Source organism: Podarcis pityusensis (genome assembly GCF_964106645.2).
Source record: "Podarcis pityusensis genome assembly, chromosome: 7".
Taxonomy (NCBI): Eukaryota; Metazoa; Chordata; class Lepidosauria; order Squamata; family Lacertidae; genus Podarcis; species Podarcis pityusensis.
The window spans coordinates 30,772,746-30,794,256 of NC_138031.1; the positions used below are offsets into that span (position 1 = coordinate 30,772,746).

General features: G+C 43.3%; 1 long non-coding RNA gene across 2 annotated transcripts in view; it reads left to right on the forward strand.

Annotated features, from left to right (window-relative positions):
• The window catches only part of LOC308481418, a 65,902-nt gene that overhangs the window by 8,901 nt on the left and 35,490 nt on the right, over positions 1-21,511 (forward strand). Inside the window, exon 3 of one of the 2 annotated variants that reach the window (XR_013988659.1) lies at positions 10,237-11,185. The exons of the other annotated variant lie outside the window; for it this stretch is intronic. This is a non-coding gene — a long non-coding RNA (uncharacterized lncRNA). Of the gene's footprint in view, positions 1-10,236; positions 11,186-21,511 lie in introns of those variants that run through there. 2 annotated transcript variants of the gene reach the window in all.

Sequence of the window (21,511 nt, forward strand, 5' to 3'; positions counted from 1 at the left end):
TAGCTCATACACTATAGAATTGAGAAAATATAAAACGCAGAAATACAAAGTAGCTGGTATAATGCAAGGATGCCAACAGGATTTCCTGGGCCTGGTACACTGTATGTGGACTTCCCTTTCCCCCACATAACCTGTGATCTATTGGAAACAACTGCTACTTATGTACATACAGTGGCACCTTGGTTCTTGAACTTAATCCATTCCGGGAGTCAGTTTGACACCCAAAACCATTTGGAAACCAAAGTGTGGCTTCCGATTGGCTGCAGGAACTTCCTGCACTCAACTGAAAGCCGCGTAAGCCGCGTTGGACGTTCAGCTTCTGAAAAACGTTTGCAAACCGGAACACTTCTGGGTTTGTGGCATTCAGGAGCCAATTGGTTCAACAACTTAACCTTTCGGGAACCAAGGTACCATTGTATATTAACTTAACCTAAGCCTACCTCTTGTACAGAAAAATATACATGCACCAAAGGCAGAAAAGCAGCCCCCGTCTCCTTGCAACATTTCAGAGTCCTGATATTTACACTACAGTAATTATATTATTTGTTAATTTAGTTGTTAATTTTTATCCTCCAAGGCAGCCAAAGCAGTATATATGGGTTTATTCCATTTTCCCTCCTACAGCAATCCTCTGAGGTAAGCTTGGCTTGCACAAGTTCACCCAGTGACTGATTTTGTACCTAGGCCTTTCTGGCCCAAACCTAGTACATGAAGCGCAGTACCTACTGATCCAAGTTCAACACCACACTACGGTTATGGTAAAACTACAAACCAAAAAATACAGTAATAAGACTGTACTAAAGCTATGACTTATATAAAGTGCATCCGTTTTTAAGGCAAATGCAATGGCCCCATCTCTCATATAGAAAGCTGCCTCATGCCCAGTCAGACCATTGGCCCATTTAGCCCAGTATTGTCAACACTGGCTGGCAGCATCTCTCCAGGGTTTCAGCCACAAGCCATTCCCAGCCCTACCTGCAAAGCCATTTAGACTGAGGACAGTTTATCAGCTCCAGACAGAGAGCTAATCTGACTCCTGAGTAGTTTTGCAAGTATTGCACTCGTTCCAATTTCCTCTAATCCACTCGTTGCTTCTTTCTCACTTTTTCTTTATTTAATACATTTATAGCTGACATCTTCAACAACTAGGGTTCTCAAGTCAACAGGTAATACAAAAATATGCAACTCCTTCCCTGAAGGTATCAAACAATCAATTAAATAAAAACATAATAATCCAAACTCAAATCCTAACAGCAGATTCCTAATGCAAACTTGAGTTACAGGAACCTAATTCAGGAGAATGGAAATACTTCTTCCTTGCCATATCTTAAGGCGGGGGTAGTTTTGCAGTGTGTCATTTTTGCATCTTGTGCTAAACCTCTCATTTGAACTTGAGAGATCAAGTTGTAAAAACACCTTGAAATAGTTTATTAATTCAGGCCATACAAACAGCTTGAAAAGCTACATTGTTTTATTTGAATATATTCAAAGGCTGCCCTCGTGTGGTGGTCTTTAAAATAGGAATGTGTCTCTTACATAATGGCATTACGATTGAACACAAAAATCTACCTACTGATTATTATTTTTTTTTTAAGTTACAGAAGCAAGAGATTTCAGAACTTGCACGGGACTGCCCAGCCTGATACATATCTAAACCTTGAGATTTGTACAAAACTGGTCAGCATCCTTATTCCAGAAGGGATGAATATATTTATAAATCTTGGTTTCTACCGATTTATTTCATTTTGCGCATGGCAATTTAAATTCATTACATATCTTCATCAGTTTGTGTTATGGTTTCAGTGAGAACAAACAAGGAGGTCCTGGCAGGATTCATCAAAGGACAATTGGGAGAAGATTACTGAATGAGGTGGCAGGTAGACCCCAAGTCGTTCACTAAGAGACGTTCCTGCCCACAGAGGCAGGGGAATCGAGTCTTCCATCACCCACCTCAGTGAGGTTGCCCTGGTAACCAAGAAGGCATGAACATGAGTTGGACAGTGAGCAGACTGAGACTCATGAAGTTCCACAGACCCTCCAAGTGTCCCTCTTTTCCAGGGACAGTCCGGGATTTACAGAAGCTGTCCCGGTTTCTGATTTGATCCCAGAATGTCCTGCTTTTCCTTAGGCCCCTGTTTTCATCAGAGACATGTTGGAGCATATGGAGTTAAGTGACCCCCCCCCCACCAGCCAAGGAGATAAGTAACTATGCAACCTTCAGAAGACATCTGAAGGGGGCCCAAAACAGTGGAACTTCTGTTGTCGAACATAATCTGTTCCAGAAGACCGACTTCCGAAACGTTCGACAACTGTGGTGCAAAGAGCTGTTGGCAATTTTCATTGCGAAAATTAAAAAACACGTCTCAGAAGCCGTTCGACTTCTGAGGCGTGTTCAAAAATGGAAGCAATTAGTTCCGGGTTTTCGGTGTTTGGTTTCCAAAACATTCTGCTTCCGAGACGCTCGAAAACCAGGGTTCCGCTGTATAGGGAAGTTTTAATGTTTAATGTTTTATTATGTTTTTATATATGTTGGAAGTCACCTAGAGTGGCTGGGGGAACCTAGTTAGATGGGTGAGGGACTATATATACGTATAGGCATAGGACATCCCTATTTTCATCAGAGAACTGTTGGAGGGTATGGTTCCAGTGCTGCTGGATGTCCGAATGTGAGCAGACCCGGCCTACCCACAGGAATGTCTGCTTGTCCAGTCCCGTAGGGTGCAATCATGTACATAGCTAGCCCAAAGTCAATCCAGCTGAGTTTAGTGGGGCTTACTCCTAGGTATGCATGCTTAGAATTGCAGCCTTAGCAAACTGACATAATGTACTCAGAACCTCATTTGTCCCCAGGAATCACCTGATCCTTCTCTCTCTGTGGCCTCTGCCCATGGCTGAAATGGAGACTGGAAGCTCTTTGCGGAAAGAAAATACCCCTTTTGCTTATGTTGCTATTTATTTATTTCGTAAGGTTTATATGGGGACGCAGGTGGCGCTGTGGGTTAAACCACAGAGCCTAGGACTTGCCGATCAGAAGGTCGGCGCTTCAAATCCCTGGGACAGGGTGAGCTCCCGTTTGCTCGGTCCCTGCTCCTGCCAACCTAGCAGTTCGAAAGCACGTCAAAGTGCAAGTAGATAAATACCTCCGGTGGGAAGGTAAACAGCATTTCCGTGCGCTGCTCTGGTTCACCAGAAGCGGCTTAGTCATGCTGGCCACATGGCCCGGAAGCTGTATGCCAGCTCCCTCGGCCAATAAAGCGAGATGAGCACCGCAACCCCAGAGTCGGCCACGACTGGACTTAATGGTCCGGGGTCCCTTTACCTTTAAGGTTTATATACCACTTGATTGTAATAAAATTCAAAACAGTTTACAAAATCTAAAGCGCTGTATACATTTAAATAGGGCAAAGACAAATAATAAATAGACTCCCAGCCCCTGCTTGCTTGGCAACAGGCTACGAAAGACTGCAGCCTGTGTTCATGTTCAGGATATACCTACAAATGTGCCTCATCCCATTCTGGCAATCATCCATGCTTTCGCCTGGTGTTTCCCATTCCTCTGCAATTGGTTTATTTTGAGCACGTCTTTCTTCCCTTGCGCCCTTCGCTGATGTGGAAATATATGGGTTTTTACGTATATTATAGTGCACAGTAGACAAGCATACCTCAGTCATCAACAGATATTAGCAAATCAATTACTTTACCTGTGTGTTACCTTTCAAAGTTAATGAATTTCCAATTGGGTAGCCCTGTTAGTCTTTTGCAGCAGAAACAACAGAGTCTTGTGGCACCTTAAAGACAAAGTTAATGAAGTGGCTAATGGCCCATCACAAAGCCATCTACGGCTGCAATTCTAGCCATGTCTACTCAGAAATAAGTCACATTTGATGCAATGAGGCTTACTCCCTCGTAAGTGGGGCTAGGATTGTAGCCTTTCCCACTAGCCTGATTTCACAGTTCAGCAGAAGCTTGTCTTCCTTCTCCTTTCTGTCACAGAGGTATCAGGGAGGAACAGTTTAGCACGCTTGGTATTTTGCTCTTTGTGTCCTCAATTGCATGAATTACTCGTGACTCAAATGCAATACTTATTCAACCACATTCAAGGCCTTTTTTATTGCAAGGTTTTGTTTCACAGATGCATATTCTAGGCATAAAAATGGATGTGTGCATCTTCTCTCAAGCTAGTTTATGTTTCAGATCAGGCTCAGTGAGGCAGCTGTCTCAGGGCAGCAAGTATGGTACAGCTGGGGGGAGAAGGAGATCTGGGTCCAGGGGAAGCTAGCTGTTCGCCACCCTGCCGCTTCCCCTCTGCCACCACTGACTTCCCTTCTGCCCCCGCTGCTGCTAACTCCTCCTCTGTCACTGCCCACCAATGCCACCTCCTCTCCCCGCCAATGCTGCCAACTCCTCTCCCGAGAGAGCCAGTGTGGTGTAGTGGTTAAGAGTGGTGGACTCGTAATTTGGTGAACCAGGTTCACGTCTCCGCTCCTCCACATGCAGCTGCTAGGTGACCTTGGGCTAGTCACACTTCTCTGAAGTCTCTCAGCCTCACTCACCTCACAGAGTATTTGTTTTGGGGGAGGAAGGGAAAGGAGATTGTTAGCTGCTTTGAGACTCCTTAAGGGGAGTGAAAGGCAGGATATCAAGTCCAAACTCCTCCTCCTCCTCCTCCACTCCTCCTCCTCCTCCTCCTCCTCCTCCTCCTCCTCCTCCTCTTCTTCTTCTTCTTCTTCTTCCCGATACCGACTCTTCCTCCCCAGCCTTCATTTCAGCCTTTTTCTTGACGTCATTGACTGGGTGGGGAGGCAGAGGTGTCATTGGCAGTGGGGAGTTGCAGCATTTTCTATGCTGCCCAAAACAGCAAAACATCCTGTTTTATATACTGGGATTTTGCTGGGCGTGAGGCAAGGATTTTAAACCAACGATTTAGCAGACAGATACAAATCTAGAAGTTTCTTTCCACTTTGTCAAAAAGGCTCAGAGGAGCGCAGATGAAGTCAACAGGTAACAAAAAGAGACCACTTAGGCTTCTGGTCTCCAGAGTTATTAGGCACCTTTTAGAAGACTAGGTATCATTATTTTGCATTGTTCAATGGTTGCTTAATTTTGTAAAGTAGGTGTTTAATGGCCGGAAAAGGAAGTTTCACAAATGGAGTGCCAGAATTGGAAGGTCCCATCCCTGTAAGCAGGTGTGTACCTAGGGATTGACCCCTGCTAAGGGCCCAGGCCTGGTGTGGGGAGCAAAAATTGTGTCTTTCCATTCTGGCTCCCTGCAGCAGCCCTGTGAGGTCTCCTCCCCAGTTGGCTGGTGGTACTGTTAGCTCCTGGCCCATGGTGCAAGGGAGCCTAGGTTCATTTCTGCCTGTAAGGTACTACAGTGGTACCTTGGGTTAAGTACTTAATTCGTTCCGGAGGTCCATTCTTAACCTGAAACTGTTCTTAACCTGAAGCACCACTTTAGCTAATGGGGCCTCCTGCTGCCGCCGCGCCGCCAGAGTACGATTTCTGTTCTCATCCTGAAGGAAAGTTCTTAACCCGAGGTAGTATTTCTGGGTTAGTGGAGTCTGTAACCTGAAGCGTATGTAACCTGAGGTACCACTGTACCTCAATTCTGCAAGGATACTCAGAGTAAGGCCTCAGTTGAAAATCTCAATAATCCAACAGATTTTATGTGGGAGCATTATGTCCTTCAGAGTTGTCTTTGTTTTTAATTCTATTATGTATTTTGTAGGTTTTTTATGTTGTAATTTTAATTGGTGAACTGCCCTGAGATCTATGGGTGTAGGGGACGGTATACAAATTTAAATAATAATAATAATAATAATAATAATAATAATAATAATAGAGATGGGTAGGCATCAACAAGCACACTTTCCACACTCGCCATGGAGAGCTTCAATCTCACTATTGTTTCATAATTCCTTGTCAAACCTCCTACAATAATCTTCTTGAAGACCTTTTGTGGTAAATCCTATTCAACTTCTCATTGTCGCCATGTTTACTTGACAGTGAATGTACATGATTTCAGTTTGGCTTCCTTCCAAATTAATAGGGTTAGGATGGCAGCCCATAATTGCAACTTTAAGATTTCAGAGTCCTTAATTCATTGTGGGCAAAAATGCATGCACAAATAATCAGCTGTTTAATTTGGAGGGTGAAAATGAAAAAGCAGTGCAGAAGAGACATTCCCATGGAACCAATTGGTTGTTAATCCATCCCATAGATTCTCAGTGGGACAGAGAAAGAGAATTAATAATAGCATTTCTTCAGTGGGTTTCATGCAACACTAAATCTACTGAAGGGGATTCTGTGAGGATGCGTAAGAGAGGTTTTGTAATTCGGCACTTTGATACATTGAAAAGTGCTGCAAAAATGTAAATAAATAAATAAATCTCAGCTGGCCATGTTATGCCTGAATGGAGTCTTTGGGAAAATTGATTTGGGAATCCAATCCCCAAATCTGTTTTATTTACATTTATTTATTACAGTTATGTATATGCATAGATCCTATTTTTGGCACCTTCATTATTTACCCTGTTTCCAGATGTGTCCAAGATTCAGAATATTTCAATATGGGGAAAACACACCCACCAAATATTTCCTGATTTCTTCATGCGCTTTGTACTGTGGCCTCGTGGTGGCAGAGTAGGCTAAGAAATCGCATTCACGTGGGTAGATTTAGGACTGAACATCTGTATGTGTGGCAGCAAACATAAGCTATTAGACTGACGATTCCTTTGTCTGCAGTCCAGCTTCCCTGGTTCTTTTTGATGCTCTGACTTTCTCTCATTAGATTGGTAACAATGTCACCTCTTCATAGGAGACAATGGATAAATCCAGGAATTTGATACTGCAGTGATTTGGAAGCAGCAGACCCCAAAGAAGGTAGAAAGAAAGAAAGAGAGAAGTTTATACTCTTTCGCTCAAGTCTTGGGACACATGCGCACACACTTGTGTGTGTGTGTGTGTGTGTGTGTATTCACACACCCTGTAGATGCTTTCAAGTAGTATAGATGCCATGTTTCAGATGGGTGAGAGACAAGTCTGAATAATATTATGCCCATATCACAGGGAGTAATGAGGTGAAGCAGGAAGAGTGAGAAATGTACTATAACCCTGCCATTAATGTAATGTAACAATCTGCTGCTAACATCTGCATATGGCAGAATAGGAAGAGGCTGAGTGAGAGTGGCTGCAATATCGTCTTTTCTTACAGGGTTACAGAACCACCCTGCATTATGCTCTCCGAGGTTGCACCCCCGCATTAGGCTTCCTGCATTTTCGACAGGGGTGAAGGCTGATAGATAGGAGCTCTCTAATAAAGGCTTCAATTACTGCCACCAAAATACTACATCACAGACACATGTCTTTACTGGAGTACTACATGCAGATAGATAGATAGATAGATAGATAGATAGATAGATAGATTAGATAAGGATTTTACAAAGAATATGCATATGTTTCAAGTGACATCATTTGACTATCTTGGCACGTGTATCTAAATTACTTGAAATCAGACAGTTATGTTGGAAATAGTGCAGCAAAATGAATCCATCGCCTTTGCAAAGAGATCTATCTACTTAGGCACCAACTTTAGGGTTCATACCTGGTCTTGGGCCACAGAGACAGCAAGGATCCTGCTGGGGCATAGCGTTTTCCACCCTGCTAACCACCAAATTCCCTGGCTGGGGTGGTTTCTGAGCTTGTGCTGGAGAACCTCAGGACTATTGTTTTGGGAGACTTCAATGTCTATGCCAGGAAGGGCCTGCTTGGGACTTTATGGCTGCCATGAGGATGCCTCAGTAGATCATCAGCACATGACATTTGTTTTCTGCCACTGGGGAAATGAGGTATTGTTAAGCACAAACTCTTTCCTTCTTGGGTTTGGATTGACAGTGGAAATCCTTCCCTGAAGGGTGGGAGACAAATTAAGTTGTCTGCCCCCCAGGGGCACCTATGGGATCCAATGGATTGCTGAATACTCTGGGGAACTTTCTGGTTGACAGATTCTGTCAAAGCTTTGGTCTCACTATGAAATGACGAGAGTAGGGAGGGTGATTGACTCAAATTCTCCCTGGTACCCTCTCCAGTGCTGCAGAGCCTATAAGGCTCCCTGGTTCTCAGATGGTCTACAGGCAATTAAGCAGCTCAGATGATGGCTGGAGTGCAAATAGGCCAAGTCACACAGTGAATGTGGTCAAGCACAAGCAAGACGATAACATTGTGCTTACTATGTGGCAGGTAAAGAGCACAATGGAAGCATGTTTGGAAGGAAGTTGTTTGGAAACCTTTGCTTACCTGCTGTGTCACCTATTTCTTCTTCTTCTTCTTCTTCTTCTTCTTCTTCTTCTTCTTCTTCTTCTTCTTCGCTAAAGACTTTGAGGTTCTACTCAAATCTTGATGCCACAGTATCTCATCTGGGAAGGTGTCCAGCACACAGTCTAGTCAAGTTTCTTCTTTGGATCAGTTTCAGTAGTTGCAAACTGAAACAGTCAAGCCACATGTTCTCCCAATCCCTTTCCTGGTTCCTATTGGCTTGAAAAAGGCAGTGGTGCAGTCTTTCCTGAAGAGTGATGACATTAAGACCCCTGAACAGTTTGAAACCTTGATGCTTGAGACCCATATATTCCTGCCCAAGAATTAAGATTCGCTGGAGAGGTTCACCTCCGCATTTCACCTATGGGAGATGTGCATCTTCTTGTGCAACAAATTTTTGCTGGCGCAAAACATTTTGCCAGTGGAAGAAGACATACAGCTAAGGGTCTTGAACTTAGTACTTCATTGGATGCAACCTCGAGCTCTCTTTAAAGTACCACACAGAATATGGGAAAAAAATGATAAAATATAAAGCACTACATTAAAAGGTTGGAAAAATATAGGTCAAGATAATGAGGCCCACACAGAAGCACAGTAGTTGGACAAAAGCAACAATTTATTAGAGCAGTTAAATTTGGACCACAGTCACCATTTATCTCAGCGCTGTTCCTGAATGGGCAAACACCACGCTGAATGTTAATTATTAAAATGGGCACCATATGCATATTTTCTTTTTTAAAAAGAAACAGCAACAGCCAAGAACCACTCACCTGATTGGAAAGAATCACTCTGTTTTAGAATAGTGAAGTGAATGGTTGTCTTAACCTAGCTCTTTTTGCCAGTTTGTAGTTTTTGACTTAGGGATGATGAGAATACATCTCGGTTCCAATAGATATTTAGGGCACTGTTTAAATGGGAAGAATATTTCAAACAAGGGTTATTGTGATTCAGTGAAATAAAACAAGAGCTAAATATGCTGAAAAAATAACATCCAAATCTAGATCTATGAGGCCCTGTGTCAGATGTAATAGAGGGGAAATGGTTTTGTTTATGGTTTGCTTTCTTATTCCAGGTGGCCAGAAAGGTCCCATCTCATTAGATTGTAAAATGAGTATTTTTATATACAGCAGGCATTCTGTTCCATTCAATCCCTAGGCATTTTGCACAAATGACAGCAAAGGGAGTGGCTATTGGTCCATTTCCATACAAATCTTGTATTGGCTGATATTCACTCAACTCATATAAAACTCTTTAAAAACAGGATAGTGAATGTGAAATGTTCAATCAAAACATGCATAGAGTCTTTCTCCTAATGCCCCCAACTGCATTACTTCTCAGTCATTTGAATCTGAAAACAGACGGGAGTGCTCTGAAAAACACATATTTCATTCCCTGTAACTGAAGGGTAATACAGGTAGAGATACAACAGAAGAGGGGTGGGTGGGGGAAGGGGGTAAGCCATCTCAGCCTGCTTTCAGAAGAAAGCCTCTTTTAATTCATTCCATTTCAATTTTGCATCGGTGCTGCCTTCCCTTTAGCCAAATTAATTTTGCCATGCTTTTGCAAGGAAATAATGTCACACTGAAATCCAGGCAGTCCCTCCTTATCAGTCAACAACTGTCCCCAGACAAAGCATTTTAATTTTGAAAAAAAGGAGGGGGGGCGTGAGACGCAGTGGGATTGGAGCAGCAATACATTTTCATTGACAGCCAGGCAGCAAACAACCTGCGTTCTATAATACCTTTCCTAGAGTGGTGGGGATCATTTTTGTGTGTGTGTGGTAGGCAGAGAGGGATTGGTTTATAGATGCACCTTCCTGTCTCCCATAGCTGAATTTTTATATATCTCCTCCCTTCAGGGGTGGTTTTTTTGTGCTTTGTTTAAAGAGCTTCTATGATAATTTAAAACTCATTATTTTTGCAGGTTCCTTGTCTTTATGGAGCGGTTCCTTGTTTGCTGTGTGCCTGTTGTCCAAGCAGCAGGAATGCCATTGTAACCAGAGTGGTGAGCTCAGCTTCCCTGCAGTTTTCTTCTTTAATTGCCTTTATTAGGTTTGTCCCTAAGTGAGGGAAGGCTCCAGCTAGGGATTCAAATATGAGAGGGCACAATGGTTTTATATATATCCTGCAACGAGAAGTCCATTTTTTTTTTTTAACAAAGCCATAAAATCAACCAGAAATGATTTTAGTTACCTGTGAAATATTCAGAATAAACAGGATTAGTCAAATAGTTCCAGCGCTATAACTTCCATCCAGATTAGCATAGATGTGGAAAGGGGCGGGGAGCAGAAATCTGCGTTAAATCTAAAGTTGCAGCAGGACAAATGCCTGCCTGCTTTGTAAGGACGCATTAAATATATGTGCTTCTTAAAAAAATGAGTTCATTTTACTATGAAGTGAATCTCTTACTGTGAATAGCTGAATATACAGAACTTGAAAATGTATAATTGTGACTGAAGTAATATCAAGGAGCCTTTGGCACCTTAAAGATGAGAAAACGTATTATGACATAAGCTTTCGTAGACCATAGTTCACTTCACCAGATGTATCTGATAAAATGGACTGTGATCCATGAAATCTTATGCCATGACAATTTTTCTAGCGTTTAAGGTACTACAAAGTGCTTAGTTTTTGCTACAACATCCTAAGGCTGTGTACACACTCCTGCTTACTCTGCATAGAGTGAGCTTCCACCACTGGTTTGGGAAGCAGTAAACACACGACATTAGCCAGTCTGTCTCTATCCTTTCCCTATCCTGATGCTTCTCATGAAATACTGTGTTTTGATGCATTTTCCTCCAAACCACCTAGGATCTGAACTGCAAAAAGAATGACCTAACTGCATTTGTACACTGCCTAATATGGCTATCTTCCTGGAAATGAATAAAATTCAACCTGTAATGTGGAATTACATACCAATTAAAGTCATACCTCAGGTTACAGACGCTTCAGGTTGCGTTTTTTTGGGTTACGGACCGCCGAAACCTGGAAGTACTGGAAGGGGTTACTTCTGGGTTTCGGCGGTCGCACATGCGCCGAAGTGCCGAATTGCAACCCACGCGTGTGCAGACGTGCCGCTGCAGGTTGCGGATGCTGCAGGTTGCAAACGTGCATCCCAGATGGATCACGTTCGCAACCTGAGCGTCCACTGTACATACCAAGACCTTTGATTCCAAAGGAAATAGGGTATAGTAGACTAATAGTGGGATGCAACAGAGGCAGTATGCTGGTTGGGGAAGCAGAGGAGGAGCAGTTAGGAAGTTTGATGGATTTTGTTTCTTGAATGACAAGTTCCACTGGCGGATGTTTCAGAGAAACAGCAAGAAATGTTCCCATCTCTACAGCAGGGGGGCTTACAACTGTCCCCAATCCCAGCTAGCATGGCCAATGGTCACAAGTGATGGGAGTACCAGGGTATCCACATCTGTAGGGTATCAGGTTGCCTATGCCTGCTTTAATGCTTCTTAACACAGGGCTTGCCTGTACTTCTATATTTGCTCAAATTGTTAAGGAGCTGTTAAAGGTGAGCTGGAAGCCGAGTGACCAAGCCAAGGGGTTCAGGCTGAGGAATTCATGGAAACACACCAGAACCAGGAACGCTTTGTTGCTCAGGCATGATCCTAGTTCCAATAGGCAACCTTTTATAGCCTCGTCTGGCCAGTTTGGGTGAGCAGGGCTTGTCCACAGCAAGATATTTCGCTGCCAGCAAGATGTTCTATGCTAATTCTGATAGCTATATGGCTCACCTTGCAACTCTGGGGTGAATGCAAGATTCCATGTGAATTCTAAGGACAGCAGTGGCCATAATTACCAAGTGGGAAACCCCTGATAATAGCCATCACCAACCTGGTGCCTTCCAGATGTTTTGGACTACAACTCCCATCAGCCTCTGCCAGCATATGCTGGCTGGGGCTGTTGGGAGTTGTAGGCCAAACCACCTGGAAGGCAACAGTGTGATGATAGCTGCCGTAGAGGAACAGTCAGCACAAAGACAAATATGCTTGGTCCACTTATGCCAATAGTCATCAATGTTTTATCTTCCACATCCTTATCTGGCCCTTTTGCCGCATTCTGATCCAATGTTATTACATTTAAAATCAATGTAAAACATGCATTTGGTTCAAATATCCATAGTTTTGAAAACAGCAACGGAGCTGGAAAACATTAGATTCTACATATCTATGGGGTTACAAAATACAAAATATTACATTTGAGAGGACTTAACTCAATAAATTCCTATGATTCAGTGAATTCCTAAGATTATCAGATTCCAACTAATCTGATAGTTCCCTCCTCAAAGAACTTTGTATTGGCATCAAGATGAAATAATTCAATTGGACACCCATCATGGGTTGTGCTGTGACTGTTAACTTTAGAAAGATGGGGGCTATAGAAGGAATGTACATAAAATCAGGAGCTGATTCAAGCCAACATAAATCCCCCCTAATTCCAACCAAATAATCTACAAGCTAAATTCTTATCTATTTTTTGGCATAAGCTTGCACCCCCAAACATGTAAGTAAGCACTAACTGGGCAACTCAGATAGCAATTCTTGCTCCTTGCAACACACCCAGGTACGCTAAACATACAAGGGCTTGGCCTCTTTTGTTTTGGAGTAAGTAAAATAAGGGTAGTGGCCACAGCTGGAGACAGGGATGGGAATGTTTTCAGCCTTGGACTACAATTTCCATAATTTCTGACCATTGGCCATGCCAGCTGATGGGAGCTGGGGTCTAACAACATCTGGAAGGCCCGGCTTCTGCATCTTCTAATATTAGCATAGGTACGACTGTCGTAGATACAACAGAACATACGGTAACTTTAAATGCAACGTGCACATCTCACGAGACGTATGAAAGTGTGCATGCCAAACCTTTGATCCCTTTTAGGGGGTCGTGCTTTAGTAGTAGTAATTGGTGATTCCCCCCTTCCCAGACTGATTTGAAATGGAGCTCTGCAAACCAAACTAATTTTCCAAAATGGGAAAAAGCCAGTTTTGCTGATTTTTCCCTAACCACTCTGGTTCTACTCCCCAAACACAATGGCACCATGAGGAGGAGAACAGCAGGGTATGTGTGGCTTCTTGCTTACTGGGAAGCAGCAGCACCTAAGGTTTGTTGAATGATGATGATGATGACGACGATGACGACGACAACAACAACAACAACAACAACAACAACAACACACTTCTCTGCTAAAACAGTGCTCCAGGAATTAGGAACCAAGATGCTTGAGTCTATTATTATTATTACTGCTATTACAAACACCCAAGTCAGAGATCCAATCCTTCTAGAAAAACACGGCGAAACAAAAATGTCTTCATTTGTTTCCGGGATCTACAAATAGTGGGCAACCTGTGGTATCTCAGCATGGTCTGTCACACAGAAAGCCCTGCTTCGAGTTGCTGTGGCGCATCTACCTGAGATTGTAGGGACCAAGGACCAATGCCCCCACAGAAGGCAGTGACCTACTGGATATGTAAGAGAGAATGTATAGGGCCTTATATGTTAACAAACCTTGTTCAGTAGCAGATTGACAGCCATTGCGGATCCCATAGGTTCCCAATTGTACAATGGAACTGCCCCCTGCCCCCAGGCATGCCGAAATCTATTCTGGGTTTCCCCTACCTCTCTGAAGCACAGGGCATGTGTGGAAAGACAGAGTAGATGGGTTCCTTATACAGTACTGTAGGAGCAGGTTGGCTGGATACCACCTAAGGAGAAGAAGAAGAAGAAGAGTTTGGATTTGATATCCCGCTTTATCACTACCCTAAGGAGTCTCAAAGCGGCTAACATTCTCCCTTCTCTTCCTCCCCCACAACAAACACTCTGTGAGGTCAGTGGGGCTGAGAGACTTCAAAGAAGTGTGTCTAGCCCAAGGTCACCCAGCAGTTGCATGTGGAGGAGCGGAGACGCGAACCCAGTTCACCAGATTGCAAGTCTACCACTCTTAACCACTACACCTGTGTGTATGTGTTGGTGGTAGTGGGCCCTAGTTACAGCCTCAAGGGTAGCCCCACATAGAGTGCATCACAGTAATGAAGGCTTGAGGTTATGAATGTATGGACAATTGCAATCAAGCTACCCTGATCCAGAAACAGCTGTACTGCCTTACTAGGCGAAGCTGCGAAAAGTGATGCAGTGAAAACTCCCTGTACCAGGCCCCTAGCAACTGGTGCTGCTGTTGCAACAATGAAGGCACTAATGATGAATGTGGAGGCACTAGAGCTTGGTAATAATCTGAGATTTACTCTCAGCAACCTGGCACTCACTTTAAAATCCAGCTGGACATTATGAGCTGGACAGGCGCACATCTTTGGTGATGAAATGACATGAAGGTCTTTTAACCATTATGTGTTGGCTGGGGGTCCATGATAAAGTCTGCTCTTCCTTTGGAGTTCAGCAATTAACAGCAGTGTATACAACATCCCAATTCATATATTAAATAGGAATGTTGCAAGTATGCAAATCGTAATATGTTGCAAACCTAATTTGCTGCATGCACAAACAGCGATTTTGTACCGATGCTATCCTAGCATATTACAATCTCCACGAAGTAATTGGTAATGTTTGCAATAGGCCAAATTGCCTGATCCGGCCCAGAAACTGTAGATCACGGAAGCGTCAGCAGTTCACAATATTCTCAGCTCTCCAGCAGGTGGCAGCAACCCCCAATAGATCAAGCCCTATCCTGCTATAGAAACAAGCGCAACTTTCTTCCTGTCTCCTGCCCTCATCTGCAACAATCACCAACCAGATGCATGTCGGTTTTAAAGTTGGACACCAGAGACCAGATTAGCTCCTAAAGCCTCCAAAATTATGTTACAGAAAGGAAGTTGGTTTATGAAGATGAAGCAGAAGGAATCTCAGCAGGCAAGCTGCACCCTTGTCTGGCAATAGGTGGGACAATCTAAAGAGCTACAGTATTTAAATTAATTAATTTAAATTAATCTTTGGAAGGTAAATATTCTAGGAAAACACAAGGGCTGCTATATCCGTATTGTTTCCTCTCCCGGTTGTTCAGGCTCTGCCATCGCACGTATGTAGCATTATTTTAATTTCTGCACCTTTTTAAAGTATGCAGAGTTAGTACTTCACCATCTCTTAATTTACTTTATTGTACAGTAGAACCGTGAAGTAATTTACTGGGAGCCAAAGTGGATCAGTGTCAATTCAGAGCAGGTATTATCTCTAAGAATCCTGGTTCCAGCCTCACCTTTGTCATAGTAGTGGCCTTTCTTCTTCTCAGCGCTGTGACACATTTTGTATAGCATTTTGCAAACAGTGTGGGCAATACTGAATCAGACCAATGTTCCATCCAGTCCAGCATAACCTACTTTGGCAGTAGCTCTCTAGCTAGGGCAGAGGTAAAAGTCATGGTGCCCTTCAGATGTTCTTGGACAACTTCCATCAACCTTTAGTTTTGGCCATGCTGACTTGGGGCTGATGGGAGTTAGGTGCCTTCGAGATGTGATTGGGCTCTATTTGGCAACCTCTGAATTAGCCAGAGGTCTTTCCTAGCCCTGCTGCACTAAGGAGTGCGTTCTACCATCAGCCACAGCCCTCCTCTTGAACAGAGGCCAAGAGATGGCGATGTGTCTAAAGACATACAGTAAATGAAAGACTAATGAGGAATTTCTGCGATGTGTGTACAGCTGCAGTCTGCTATGCTGTCTACTGAACCCCATGGTGAATCAGGGTTTTGCCTGTGCCTGTCTTAATATTTAACATCTGTGTAATAATTAGAGTTGCTAACTAGAAATTAAGCCAATGGAATTTCCTCCCAGTAGTTATCTCCACATTAGGAAACTCTTCAGCTGCTTAACGTTCCCGAGTCAGGCTGCTGCTCAAGGTAAACAAGCAGAACCAGAAAAACAGCATCAGTCTAATTGCTAACACGGCACAGAAAAGGGTGGAGACAAATTTTGCAGAACCAGAACCATTCATTCATGCACTGTGGGTTAATTACACTATGACCTTCATCGAGCCATCTCCATTGGCACAACCCTGCTTCCTTGACACATTGTTTAAATCTGTTCCAATGGGATTGCAAAGCACCAAGAGAAGTTTAAAATGAAGTCTCAAAACTGCATGTTGCTGTTGTCGCCAAGTAATCCCACAGCTGAGGCACTGAGCTGAGGCCTTTCTCAGACCTGAAGCCATACACATCCGCTCATGACCGCATCTTCAGGAAATGACTTTGAGATGCAAGAAAACCATTACAGATTGAGCACCATGGACACAACATTCATATAATTTCCCTTCAAGTATCAGTGAGTCATCTCAGCACTGAGCAATAAAATGTCAAGGAACCAAGTCATGTACATGCAAACTCTACACATGTGTTTTCATGGAGAAACGTTAAGGATTCTGGCCTCAACTTATTAAGGTATATAAAGGTAAAGGTAAAGGGACCCCTGACCATTAGGTCCAGTCGTGGCCGACTCTGGGGTTGCGGTGCTCATCTCGCTTTATTGGCCGAGGGAGCCGGTGTACAGCTTTCGGGTCATGTGGCCAGCAGGACTAAGCCGCTTCTGGCGAACCAGAGCAGCGCACGGAAACGCCGTTTACCTTCCCGCCGGAGCGGTACCTATTTATCTACTTGCACTTTGACGTGCTTTCGAACTGCTAGGTTGGCAGAAGCAGGGACCGAGCAACGGGAGCTCACCCTGTCGCGGGGATTCGAACCGCCGACCTTCTTATCGGCAAGTCCTAGGCTCTGTGGTTTAACCCACAGCACCACCCGTGTTGCACCCTATTTGCACCCTATATGTTGCACCCTATTTGCAAAATGGTGCATTATCCAGTTAAGGTTAAAACCTTTCAGCTGGGAAACATACTAACTTCTTATTGGCATGTACAATTCTTTTGGCAACGGGTCTGAGTTAAACTAAAAAATACAGTGAAAGATAATGTGTATGCATAGCAAACACCCTCTTTGTTTAGATAGGTTTTTCCCATGTTTAGCAGAAGTCAGTGTTCCCCTTTATTTTTATACTTCAAGCGCTGGCTGCATTGTCTTACAAAGTCCAAACAAGCTTCAGGCCTGCTGCAGTCATAATTGTGTTGTGGGTCAGTTACCTCAGAAATTGCCATCTCTCCCTCAACAGAAATGTACAGTACTTCAACAATTTAGCAATTTGTGGCGATTGCATTGCCTAGAAAGATGGCAATAGCAATGCTTCACTATTGGTAGGTTCAGTCTGGGTATTAATATGCGCCCTGCATCGGAACAATTGCTCACAGTTCTGCTATTATTGCTCACTTTGAAATTCAGTCAACAGCGTGTGATACCAAAAACAAGAAAAATATGTACACTTATCTTCAAGCCATTAAAACCTTACAGCTGTGTTTACTTTCTTTCCTGTGCAAGGAATGAGTAAAATGGTTTCAGACACGGAGCTTTATTTGGGGGGCTGGATAAGGAAAAGGAAGAAAGGGAAAGAGTAGGAGAACAGTGGAGGAGATATATCACGGTTTCTAGTGGTTGTTTCAGAATGGTAATATCTCATCTAATTTTAGCTTCTCTTTTGAAAGAGCAGAGATTCCAGCACCCCAATACATAATGGGTAAGGACCCATGGGTACACTTCAGCAATCTAATCATTCCAGGTAATTTGCTGTATGGATGATTGCATTAAGGCACTGTGGTCTAGAGACTTCAATTCATTTCCACCCCCACTCAGAGTCACAAGTGAACTGGAATGAGATTCATGCTTTAATCTCAGATTTTCAGCCACCATTTACGCTAATGTTTTTAACCCTGCAGTTCAATGGAAAATGTATGCATTTTATTGTCTTAGATTCACTTCCTTTGCTGGAGGCAGATGCTTGCAATCTAAGCAGTGGCTAGAAAAAGAGGGCAGAGGAACCAATCAAGGTGTTCCTTGGAATTAATGACAGCAGGCCTCTGAAAGCAGTGCTACCTGATCAAGAAGGTCATCTTTTTGAGAAAGCTGTGCTGATATTTTTTCTCTCTCTCAGCAATGGAGGCAACTCCTCTTTGTTCACAAAAAAACATCACCTGTGTAGCAAAATTCTACCCATATCCATTTATCATCTGGATAGCTGTTTGAAAAGGCTTCTTTTAACAGATAATCAAATAAAGGAACAGTCTAAATCAGGGGTGAGGAATCTTACATTCCTGAAACTGAGTTGACTTAGGAGAAAGTATATACTGTTGCTGGGCAATATACTGTTGCTGGGCAGGACCAAAGCTTGGATAATTTGGAGTCTTGAGCAAGATCCACAAAATGGCAGCCTAGTCAACTTACTCAGTAACAGCCTTTTCGAAGCAAATTTCAAAGCTCCCAAGGAATGTTCAGGAAGTTAAATGGGGTCATAATGCCAAAGGTTTTTAAAATTGCTAGGGCAAGAATGACGGTAATACTAAACTCGCACCAAGTACTTCTTTTTTTGTAAAGCATATGTGCAAATCATACATGTGCAGATCAAGTGGACTGGCTCACATAATTAGCATAGTCACAAATGAAACCTTCTTTTCAGAACAGTCAGAATCATAGAATTGTAGAGTTGGAAGGGACCCCGAGGGTCATCTAGTCCAACCCCTTGCAATGCAGGAATCTCACCTAAAGCATCCATTACAGATGGCCATCCAACCTCTGCTTAAAACCTCCAATGAAGGAGAGCCCACAACCTCCTGAGAGAGACCATTACACAGTCAAACAGCTTTTATTCTCAGAATGGGTAACCTGTACTCCTCCAGATGTTGTTGGATTCCAACTCCCATCAGCCCCAGCCAGCATGGGCAATGGTGAGGGGTGATAGGAGTTGTAGTTTAGCATCATCTGGAGAGCCACAGGCTCCCTACCCATGGTGTAGACAATATCATGCTAGAGTGATCAGCAGGCTGGCTCAGTATAAGACAATGTCCTACATTTCTCAACAGTTATCACCTTCTGTTGCTGTTGTTGTTGGCATCTGTCTGTCTTGGTTGAGTGTTCCTTTGGAGGGGAAGTCAAACTATCAGAGAGTTACAGTGCCAGCTGTGGAAGTACAGACCGATACAGGAGAGACATATTTTTTGCAGCTGGGGCAGATGAAGGCGTATGGTTTTGCCGTTACTGGTGCACAATGGCATTTCCTTCCCTCTGCACTCCTCTCAGTGGTCATTCCTGCTCTGGTCACTGCTGTGGATAGGCAACCTGACCTCTAGGTACTGTGATGATCTGTGAGGAATTCCCATATGGCGGGGTTAATGTTGCCTGCCTTCATGTCATGTTTGCAGACATCTTTGTAACTCAGAGTTGGTCTGCCAACAGGCCTGGTGCCAGCTCCCCACGGAGCAAATCCTTGGGGATCCTGCCACCTTCCATTCTGTGTACATGACCAAGCCAGAGTAGACGTCACTGAGACAGAAGTGCAAACATATTGGGAATGTGGGCTTGGCAGGGCACATCTTTGTTTGAGACTCTGTCCTGCCATGTGATGCCCAAAATCTTCCTGATGCAGTGCATATAGAAGGCATTGAGGTGTTGCTCTTGGTGTGTGTAAGTTGTCCACAACTCACTTCCATAAAGTGGTATGCTCAATGTGCAAGCTTGCTAGACTTTCATCTAGGTGTTAGTCATAAGCATCACATTCTCCCATACCCCTTTGGAGAATTGAGCCACTGCCAATATGCTTGTCTAGCTCATCTTCTAGCCATTTAACATTAAAGAGCTGGAGTTGGTGGTCTGGTCTGCACAGAAAGGACCATTCCAAGCAGGGGGAAAACTTCATGGCCAAATGGCACCACATTTATATCAACTGAACATTATAAGATAGCTACACTTGTCTATATGAAAGGATGGTGGAGACGATGTCAATATTTAAAAGGCAAAAATGCTAAGTAGCTACAAAGAACTGCTTCGTTAAGTAAGGAAGTAAAGTATTCAATAATTTTATGAGCCAGTTTCCATAGTGGCTTTATACATACACAACTGTAGATGAAATCTAGCCCTCTGCTATGAATAATTCTCTTCATGGCAGCTCCAGCCTTATTTCTGTAGGGAAATGGTATCTCTCCGTTTTAAGAATTTGATAGCTGGAAATGAATAGGTAGAGAACAGGAAGACAATGTGGAGAAGAGAAAACAAAATGCAAAGTTAGGCGCACATTTCCATACTGAGGAAGTCAGCTGCAATGTGATCTGCGGCAGACCCAACCACTTTCTCTCTTGGGTACTTATATGCTGGATGTGCTGGATGAAAATATGTTTCTAGTTGTCTGATCCTAAGATGTGCTATTCCAACATACGAGGGCTTAGCAAACAAATGTCAACAATTAAGCCATCATAAAACGATGGTGTCATAGCAATGTTGCATCAGAGTTGCAGGCGGATGTACCTATTTAAATATTTAGAATCTGGGTATAAAGCAGTTTTTCAACTCCAGTTATCAGTATAATAATGCTTCCATGTTAAGTTAATGCAGCCAGTATGTGTTTCTGCTGGTAGAATAAAAGCTTTTCATGAAGAAGGTCCCAGGTCCAGTCCTGGGCATTTCCAGGTAGGGCTAGGAGAAAATCCTGTCTCAAGTCCCAAAGGGCTGCTGCTGTCAATCAGTGTGGACAATACTGAAGTAGATGGGCCAATGCTCTGATTTAGTATAAGACTGTATTCTATGTTTCTATGTTCCCAGTGCCTCTAACTTTACATGTTGTTCTCTTTAGCAATATATGGATCGTTCTGATGGGGCCAACATGGACTCATCACTGGAGAGTAACACTCCTGTGAACAAACAGCCTGCTTGCTTAGCAGAACCACCACACAGTTGTCTCCTGCACAGAGGTGGAAAGAGTCGAGGAGAGGGCAAATAGATACTTTGCTGAGGCCCAAGCCAAGATTTGGTGGGTGGTTTTCATGACACCAAAAATGTATGGTTACTTTGATTATGTGGGCACTTTCCACAGAAGCTTTCCCTTTCCACCAGAACCACTGACACAGTTGTGTGGAAAATATCCAGGTAATTTTAGATATTCACATAATCTGAAGCATCTTTGAGACCCAAAGCAATCACAGGACAAGGGCAGTTTTGTGGCAGCAATAATGTGATATAGTATGTGGCTGAATCAGATCAATCTAGTTCTGTATTGTTTGTATCTCAACTGGTAGTCACCTTCCAAGTTTTCCAGTAAAGATGCGAAAAAAAGAACCACTTTGCAAGCTGAGATGGGGTAAACTGAGTCTGTATCTCTATA